We start from the raw sequence: 9,733 nt of genomic DNA, 5'->3' as shown, positions 1-9,733 counted from the left end.
TACCACAATGAAGATATTTGAGCTGATATAGTACACAGAGTGCCAGTCATGTGAACATCTGCACACTATAGTAGATTGCAGACATTAAAGGCAGCAGGTCCATACAGAAAGGAAAGTAAGATGGGAGAGGAGGAGAGATACTAAAGGGGGCCAGCATTCTTAATATCTTCATGAAGAGTTTATGTTTAGATGTTAATAAAAGTATTAGAAAGTTCATGTAATACAGTATATGACCTAAAATAATATTTTCCATGGGGACTGGGAAGAATACACTCTCTGTATTAGTCAAATTACAAACCACAGTGAATTTCTGGTGTTACAGTTATCTCACTAGTTGTGAAGTGGTAAGACTGAGGCTGTTTAAGATGTAGACTGGGAAGAATTTCTTTCTTTCAACACATAGATTTATATTTTTGCACCCCACCCAGGCCATCCCATCTGATGATGGTGAACACATGACCATGTTTAGTTTTATGTGGTCATGTTGCAGTTCTTTGTAGTGCTACATGAAGGCATTAGAACAAGCCCTGGCCTCCATTCACCTAGAGAGTCATCCAGTAAGGAAACAATCAGGCCTCTGAGAATTATGGCCCTGGAGTTTGAGTTGTACCCAGCAGCCAAGTGAGAATTTGGGAACAGAATCCAAGGAACATCCATGTAAGGAAGAGTGGAGACAAACTACATCTTCATCAGAGTCTGTAGAGGAATGGTCAGATGAATAGAGTAAGCTATATGTTGTACACTTACCATAGTTTTTGTTTTTTGTTTTTTGTTTTTTTTCCTTTTTTGAGACAGGGTTTCTCTGTATAGCCCTGGCTGTCCTGGAACTCACTCTGTAGATTAGGCTGGCCTCGAACTCAGAAATCTGCTTGCCTCTGCCTCCCAAGTACTGGGTTTAAAGGCGTGCACCACCACTGCCTGAGTATTTTTTTTCCATAGTTCTTTTTTTCCAGTCATTCAGGAATGTAGGATGATTATGAAGACAAGAGCCAAGCCATATTTACACAGGCATCCTCATACATGGTATGGTCCCTCACACTTTGTGCTCAGTAAATACCCACTGAGTCAATGAATAAATGATGGAAATTGTTTATTGAAAAGTATTGTCATGAATACATAGAGTTTTGTTTTGTTTTGTTTTTTGACTTATTAACAGACATGCTTTGACTTAGGTTTTTTTTTTTTTCTATTTTATGTCTTAGCAAATATGCCTCTTGTCCTCTTGTCATATGTATCACTGGGTTTTCTCCCACAGTGGCCTCTTGAGCCCCTAGCCAGTTGCAACAATGCAATTTACATTGGCTAGAGGGAAGGCGTATGCATTGGCACAAAATGTGAATATGCCTATTAACATTCTCAAAAAGAATGTGGTGCGCCTTAGAAATCAGCTTAGAGGTTTAGCAGGGCCCCTGGTCAGCACATTCTTAAAACTCTCAGAAAGGGCAAGCACAAACTATCCACAGCCGGGAAGAAAATGGGCTCATATAAATGCATAAGAGTGTGTGCACAAGAGTGAAGGCTTGGAATGAAAAGAGCAGTGTTTACATACTGTTACATGGAAAATATTCCCACCTCATCAAATCATCAGTCTTGTTTGCTGGCAACAGTGGGAGTTTCCCCTGTAAGGCAGTAATAGCTCTCAGCAGAGCATGGTGCATAACATCTATTAATCCTTCCCCAGCTGAACGAGGTGGGTGGTGAGGGTGCACATTCCTGTCGTTTCAGAGGAGAGCTGAATGACATTTGCTTTTCCCCATTCTCTGCTTCTTAGGATGATAGAGGATATTTACCACATCCTATCTGAGTCTTTTCGCTCTGCCCTTCCTAATGTTATCCAACCTACTGCCCTTGAGATCCCAAGGAAATGGGACCCTAAATGGGGAGAGCCAGTTTGCCAAGGCCTTTCAGCTATTTAGTGGAAAATCCAAGCTGACCCATTACTCTCTTACCTAGAGAAAGGGAGGGTGAACAACAATAGTGTATGCCTTGTGTCCTTATATCCAGAGAGCAAGCACGGTACTGATAGTGGTCATGCAGTTGCTGCACCTGAGGCTGATATAGCTATTATCATCCCTACATTTGTCCAGATAGAAATCACAAAGGTGAAACATAAGCTTTCTATATACTAAATGTGAGTTTATTTGATGCCAAAACAGATGAGGCACATACAGTGCCCTCTGCAATGTGCCCACTGGGGAAATAAGTACATTACAGTGTGGATGCTTTCTTCCTTTTGAATTTTATTTTTTGAAAATGTTGTACATGTAAAGACATGAATCTTGATTGTATCCATTCCTCATATCCTGTCTCCAACTCTCTCAGGATTTTCTCCTTTCTGATCTCCAGTACATCTCTATCCTAACTTCATGTGCTTCCTGCTGTAACACACTGAGACTAGTTGGTGCTTTCCAGGTTCATATAGGCATGCAGTCATCCACTTAGGTATGGTTAACCTACAAGTGGCTACCCCCAATGAAAAGTGATTCTTCTTCTCCTTATACTCACCAACTGCCTACAGTTTCTCAGCATGGGGTAGGGCCTTGAGAGGCCTCATCCTTGAGGCTGGATTTTTTTTTTTTACTGGATTGTGCTGATACCTAAGGTTGCTGTGAGTTCATGTGTGCAAGCCATATCTTATCTAGAGAACAGCATTTCAGGGATGTCTTCTTATCCCTTGGCCTCTAGTTATTTCTGCTTATGTTTCCTCAACAATCTCTAAGTATTAATGGGTGAAGTAGATGTGTGTGTGTTTGTGTGTGTGTGTATGGGGGGCACGCATGCATGCGTGCATGTGTGTGTTTGTGTGTGGTCTTTATGGCAGAATACACTCTATTGTTTCTTATCAACACAATTAACATTTATGATTTTTATTAACCCTACCAATTGCAACAAGGAGCCCCTCTGACCAAAGTTGAAAACAGAACAGATACACACACACAAACATGAATATTTAGAATACAGTTTCATAACAATACCACTAAGCAAAGCAACATCAGTAAGTTCTTCCCTTGGGCCCATGACTTTCCTAGTCATGAGTTTTGACAGTGTTTCATGGGCAAGGTATAGTTTCCCTCTGGTCTGGTAGTCTTCAAGCCCAATTGAGACAGCAGAATAACTAGAATAAGATGGAAGTTAGTTAAGAATAAATGTGATTTCTACCATTACACCACTGGGTACATCTTGCCTGTCAGATCCAGCACTGGCTAAAGTCCTTCCTTCTTGATAGAATCCATTGGATTATTTAAAAATGGCTTTGAACACAGACAAATCTGGATTCCAATGCAGACGAGTGTCCTCAACGTGTTAGAAGGCATGCCTGAATCCCAGTTCTCTCCTTCATTCCAGCAGTAAACAAAATATGCCAGAGCAGGATATGTGCATGTGGACCCACGAGGGAAGAGAACAGAGCCTATGGTGTCACCAAGGGACTGATCCATCCTTGCTGCCTTCCTTCACTTCTTTCCTCACAGCTGACTATAAAAGCTCACAGGGATTTTAATAACCCTTGAGAAAATAGGCTGGAAATTTCACTAAACTCTTGGCTTCCTTGTCCCGAGTTGGTATAATTATAGTATTCTTGATAATTAACATCTTATTTGTTGATTGTCATTAATTAGCAGCACCAACTAACAAGGTTCTCATTCTCAAATATCATCACTGAAGGTCATCAAATGGACTGTTGTTGGAATTTCTTGTCCACAGGAATCATTTGATCAGTCCATGGATTACTGAGTACATTTTAAAAACATATTACTTTTAGTTTTTTAGATTATAGTATTATTATATGATTTTCTCTTTTACCTTTCTTCTTCTAAAGACATTCATATACTCTCTCAAATTCATGATCTCTGTTTTTCATTATTTGCTGTTATATGTATAAATGTATATGTATACACACAGAGACAGATACACACTCAGACACACACACACACACACACACACACACACACACACACACTCCAAAATACATAAATGCAATCTTCTCAGTCTGTCTAATGTTACTTGTATATATGGTTTCAGGGCTGAACGTATGTGATTGGATAACCAGTTGGTGTATCCTTCCCTGGGAAAGACATTTGTCCCACTCTCAGCATCCTTTATTTGCTTGAATTTTGTGTGCATTTTGATCAATTAGCTATTGCATGGAATGTTGATCAACAGGGCTTGGCACGCTGGGGAGAACAGAAGTAACCATATTAATACCTGTGAAACCTAATAAACTATTCTCTGTGCCAGGTCTTCACTTCAGTTGAGTGGAAGTAAGACAGAGAAAGGTTTGAGATGAGGAATACTAACAGCTCAGTGATTAGTAAGGGGAACTCAATGAATTATTGATTTCAACATAAGGAGGTATATAGTCAATTCATTCACAGTTTATACTTATTTATATTGAATATTAAATATACATGTTACTATATACATATAGTATCAGATACAGAATATGAATACACTGTGTGGAACAACAGTAAAATGAACACTCACATGCCAACAATAGCTTGATGCTCCCACGTTCACACCCCATCATGCCTCCTTCCTTGTCTTTTCAGAAGGCCCTACAGCCTGAGTGTGATGCTGAACCTTCCCTTACTTTGCTCTTAGACATGCCATTTCCAGTTCTTTCTGAAGTGAATAAGAACAGTGGATGCCTGACATTCTTGCCAACACTTTATATTATTGATCTTTAGTTTTGGCCAGTTTATCAATGAAAAAGTAGAACTCCAGTGTAGCACTAAAGTTGGTGCTTCTTTTTTTTTATTTTTCTACAATGATGAATAACTTTCAATGCTTACTCTTTTTACATTCTATTTCATGTTTTGAACTCCTTGCCTACTCAAATGTTGAAAAGAGATTCTGGGATTCCGTAAATTGTATTCTGAACCCTTTAGAGTTCTCTTTCCCTATATCCACCTAGAATTGTTCTGTATATGATATTTATTGGAGTCAAATATCATTTTTTACATGAAATAAATCATTTTAAGATTACTTATGAAGTACTTTACCTTTTGTCACTGATCTTCAATGTCATAAATCAAGTTTCTATGTATGTATGAGTCCATTTTTCTCACCTCCCTCTTCTCATGACATCAGTATCAAGTCTTCTTAATAATCATGACATAGTGCTTATTAAATTTTGGGTTTTTTAAAATTCTTTCAGTAAAGTTTTAAAAGACTGCTCTAAAGCCTTTCTGATATGTGCTAGGTTCTTGTCTAAGTACTTGATATTTCATACATTATAGATTCCTTTTATGTTTAATTCAACTTTGTTTTTTTTGTTCATTTTAATATTAATTTATATGAAGAATCTCTGACACCATGGTAAGTCTAATGGACATGTTGCAGATTTGGCTTTGCTCTATTCAAAATCATATAATGTGTGAATAGAGAGAATTTGACTTTCCTTATTTTAGAAACCTGTGACTCAAGTTTCTTCTTGTGACAATATTCTACTGGAATCTTCAGTAACATATGATGAAAGGAGTAATGTTCTCCAATCTCTTATTTCTGACAGGAATAGTCATTAGAAGCCTGATATAAAACTGCATTCCTTTAAACAAGATTCTTTTGCTGCCAATCTGTGATACTTTAATCCCAAAAGTTCATCTATGAGTTTTCAGACCACCTAGCTACTGAGATTTGGAATAAAACTCACTAAAGCCTAATTATGGTTAAAGGAGTTTTGGAAAATTTCCTCCCTTCCATGCACTGTTGAGTTTAGAGCCATGATCGTACCTGTAGTCATTTGAGGGGAAGTTTCTTTTATGTTTACCACTGAGAATGTAATTCTTTGAAGTTTCAAAATTATATATGTGGGAATTTCCTAACAGATTAGACCTGTCTCTTTGTTCAACGGTGCTGGAGACCACCAGAATTCAGTGAGTATTGGGTAAGAGCAGCTCTATGTTCTGCTTCTCTTTCTGGAGTTTTCTTTTACATGTAGATGTTACATATTATTACTTCTTCATTAACCATTTGATACATTTAAGAAACCTTTTTTTTTTTAAAAAAAAATTCAGTATTAGAATATCTTCATTATTATTTTATTTGTTGGACCCCAAGTTCCCAGAGTTCATTTTCAGGTAACATTGTAGGTTGAAACTCTATCCTTGTTCTTTTGGAGTTCATGGTAGAAGTAGGAAAGGGACATGTGACTTCTTATGTAGTTAGCCTTGGGAAGGAACACTGGGTAGTGCAGCATCTCAAGATCATTGATCACAAGATCAATATCTTGTGGTGAAAGAGAAATCCGGGGGGGGGGGTCTTAGGCAACCTCTGTTTCTTACGAACAGCATTGTTTGGTCTTCATCTTGCTTTCAGTTCAGAATATCTGACTTCACCATTGATATATATAGAAGAGCGAGTCTCACTGACATTAACTGACTTGTTCATAATGTCAGCCATAAGTAACAAAAATTACAGTTTTTGTTCTGAGGGTTCACTGATTTTTTTAAAGCTATGTCTAATGCTGTTGGGTAGCAAAATATATGATACGAAATGTCCTATGATATATTCCCAGAGAGCGTAGTCCTATGAACCTATAACAGAAGGTACCTGATCAATGCCTATTCACCATGACAAAGATGGTATATTGTGAAAAAACACTTAGAAATTCTCCAAAAATATGTTCTTGTTTTCCTTCCATAGGAAAACTAGCCAGAGAAGGGGAGATTTTTCAGACACTATCATAGCTAAGATAAAACCTCAGCAAGGCTGCTAATAATATGTAAGGGGGGGAGGGACTGCTAGAATTCTGTCACTGATTTCTTCCCCTTACAGAGTGCTGAGATTTCCCATTTTATTGGTCTGACAGGTTCCATGAACATTTGATTTTTGACTCTTGTTTTTTTTTTTCTTTAAGAGTTAGAATAACTTTGAGCAACTTTAGTGTCTTATATTCATCCAAAACTCAGTGTCTGTGTCTCTGGACCTGATGAATGCTTCTTTCTGATTTATTGATAGTCAGTGTGAAAATTTATCCATGCTTAATTCCATACTGTACATGATGTATGTAAGTACAGTCTGAGATGTATATATAAAGGAACCAAGAAAAGCAATCTTACAAGAAAGAGAAAGTGAAATATATTTCTTCAGCTCTCTTTGCAGATGCTGCTCACAGTGTGAAGTTAGATCACTTGGCTATGTACCACATTTCTCACATAAATAACAACATTGTACTGATTAATTCACTGGGCTCCTATAAGGATTAAATGAAACAAATTATGCACAAAATTTTTAAGTGCATATGATATACAATAACCAATAGATACAAACTAACACTAGTGATTTTGATTATTAGATTTTTGGTTTGGAGTAATTAGCTGTCTGGTATGGCATTCCTGAAGAAGGGATCGAGACGTTTTTCTGCCTTTTCTAGATTTGCCTGTATATACTTCTAGAACTGAGCTGCATATCTGATTGACACTAGAGTACAATTTAAAGGGGAAAGAAGATTCTTACTTCTTCTATATTCATTTTATATGTGTATGGTTTTTTAAATGTTTATTAATTGCTTTAAATATTTCTGATACAGCCATAGTTTCTTACTATCTAAATACAGTTGCCCCTTGACATAGTTGACAAAGCCATAAAATGAAACATGGAATCAAAAGACTTCAACAGAACCTGTGCTACTGCTCAGTCTTCCCCTAGTCTAGCTTTCAGTAAGCTGTGGTCTTCTTTCTTTATAGCAACCACAGTTATGAGTCTCCCTTGTGCATGGAAATGACCATTGCACTTCTTAGTGTGAGCTCTTCAACTACTCTACCCTTGCTAAAATTAGTACTGACGTCTCACAATAAGATGGCAGATTCTAAAGGGTAGATGTCATATGCACACTATTCTGCAAATGTGGACAATCCAATTTGTGTCTTTCCACAAAGTCAGAATGTATGGAAAAGAAAGAGGGTTAGAGGGATTAGCCATTTCAGTGACAATAGTTTGTCATCTAATCTGTCTGCTTTGGTAGCCTTGCTGTGGTAAATGCAGGCTTTTTTATTTCAATCAAAATTCTAGTACTAATTTTCATGTCACAGAGCACACAGTAAACATATCTATATACCTACATGCATCTATGTGAGTTACAGAATAAATGTGCTGTAAAGACACCACAGCAGATTCAAGAGGTTTTATAAGTGGGCTGAGAGAATACCCAAAATACAATCAACAAACCACAAGAAACTCAAGAAGAAGGAAAACCAAAGTGTGCATACTTTGTTCCTTCTTAGAAGCTGTAACAAATACCCATGGAAGGAGTTGCAGAGAAAAACTATGGAGCAAAGACTGAAAGAAGGACAATCCAGAAACTGCTCCACCTGGGAATCCTTTCCATATTCAATTATCAAATCCAAACACTATTGTGGATGTCAGCAAGTGCTGGCTGACAGGAGCCTGATAATAGCTGTCTCCTGGGAGGCTCTGACAGTGCCTGACTAAAACAGAAGTAGAGACTCACAACCATTCATTGGACTGAGCATAGGGTCACCAATGAAGGAGCTAGAGAAAGGACCCAAGGAGCTGAAGGGTTTGCAGCCCCTTAGGAGGAACAACAATATGAACTAACTAGTACCCTCAAAACTCCCAGGGACTAAACCATCAACCAAAGAGCACACATGGTGGGACTAATGGCTCCAGCTGTATACATAGCAATGGATGGCCTAGTTGGTTATCAATGGGAGGAGAGGCTCTTGGTCCTGTGAAAGCTCTATGCCCCAGTGAAGAGGAATGCCAGGACCAGGAAGTGGGAGAGAGTGGATTGGTGAGCAAGGGGAGGGGGGAGGAAACAGGGTTTATTTTTTGTTTTTGTTTTTATTTATTTTTTGATTATTTTTTTCAGAGGGGTAATCAGGAGAGGAGATATTATTTGAAATGTAAATAAAGAAAATATCTAATAAAAAATGAAAAAAAAATAAGTGGGCTGAGACAGAGTCTTTATTGGTAAGAAAACAAAGCAGACTAATGCTAGGATGGAGCTGTTAGAGTCAGATTTGAGAACAAAGCTTCGAGTTCAGCTGCAAGATGAAAAACCAAACGAGGATCTGAGAGCAAGAGATGGTTTGGAAGCAGAAAATGGTTGTCCCCATTCACGTGAGGGAACAGGTAGATGGGGATCGTCACATGGTCTGGGTTAACGTAGAACTGAGGCTCTAGGGATAGTCTGGGTGTCTTCTGCTTCTCGGTTCTTGAAAACAGACCAGGTATCAGATGATGGGTCACTGTGAAGTCACAGCACTAGAGTGTTAGGCTCTGTCACTTTATGTCATCTAGGTGAGTGTTAAGCCTCTTCCTTGGTCTTGCACATCAGATAGGTTCTTGTGCCTGGTTTCCCTGATGTGATCATAATGTGTGTGTGTGCACCCAAAGCCTTAACGCATCACAATAACCTTCTAAGGTAATTTACTTTCCATTCCCAAGAACAAGTCATTTATTAAGAGGGTGCCTGACAGATGGTGTAGTCTCTGGGTCCACCCATGGGCTGTCGTCATCTTTGTTCCTCAAAATGGAGTTAAAGTTGCTTTAAAGTGGAATTGAATAGAACAAGGCACAGCCTAGAAAGTGATGGTTTTACAGAATATAAAGAGAATATATAGAGTAGAGCATGACCTAATCTGAACAGGCAGCTGACCAGTTTGGAGTGTCAAGTTACACAGAGGAAGAATACCTGGAGAGTTCTCTGGAACCAACTGGGAAAGCGCGCGCTCTCCCTCTCTCTCTCTCTCTCTCTCTCTCTCTCTCTCTC

The sequence above is a fragment of the Mastomys coucha genome, unplaced genomic scaffold (genome assembly GCF_008632895.1).
Source record: "Mastomys coucha isolate ucsf_1 unplaced genomic scaffold, UCSF_Mcou_1 pScaffold22, whole genome shotgun sequence".
NCBI classification, from domain to species: domain Eukaryota; kingdom Metazoa; phylum Chordata; class Mammalia; order Rodentia; family Muridae; genus Mastomys; species Mastomys coucha.
Note: the sequence above shows the minus strand (reverse complement) of the source record.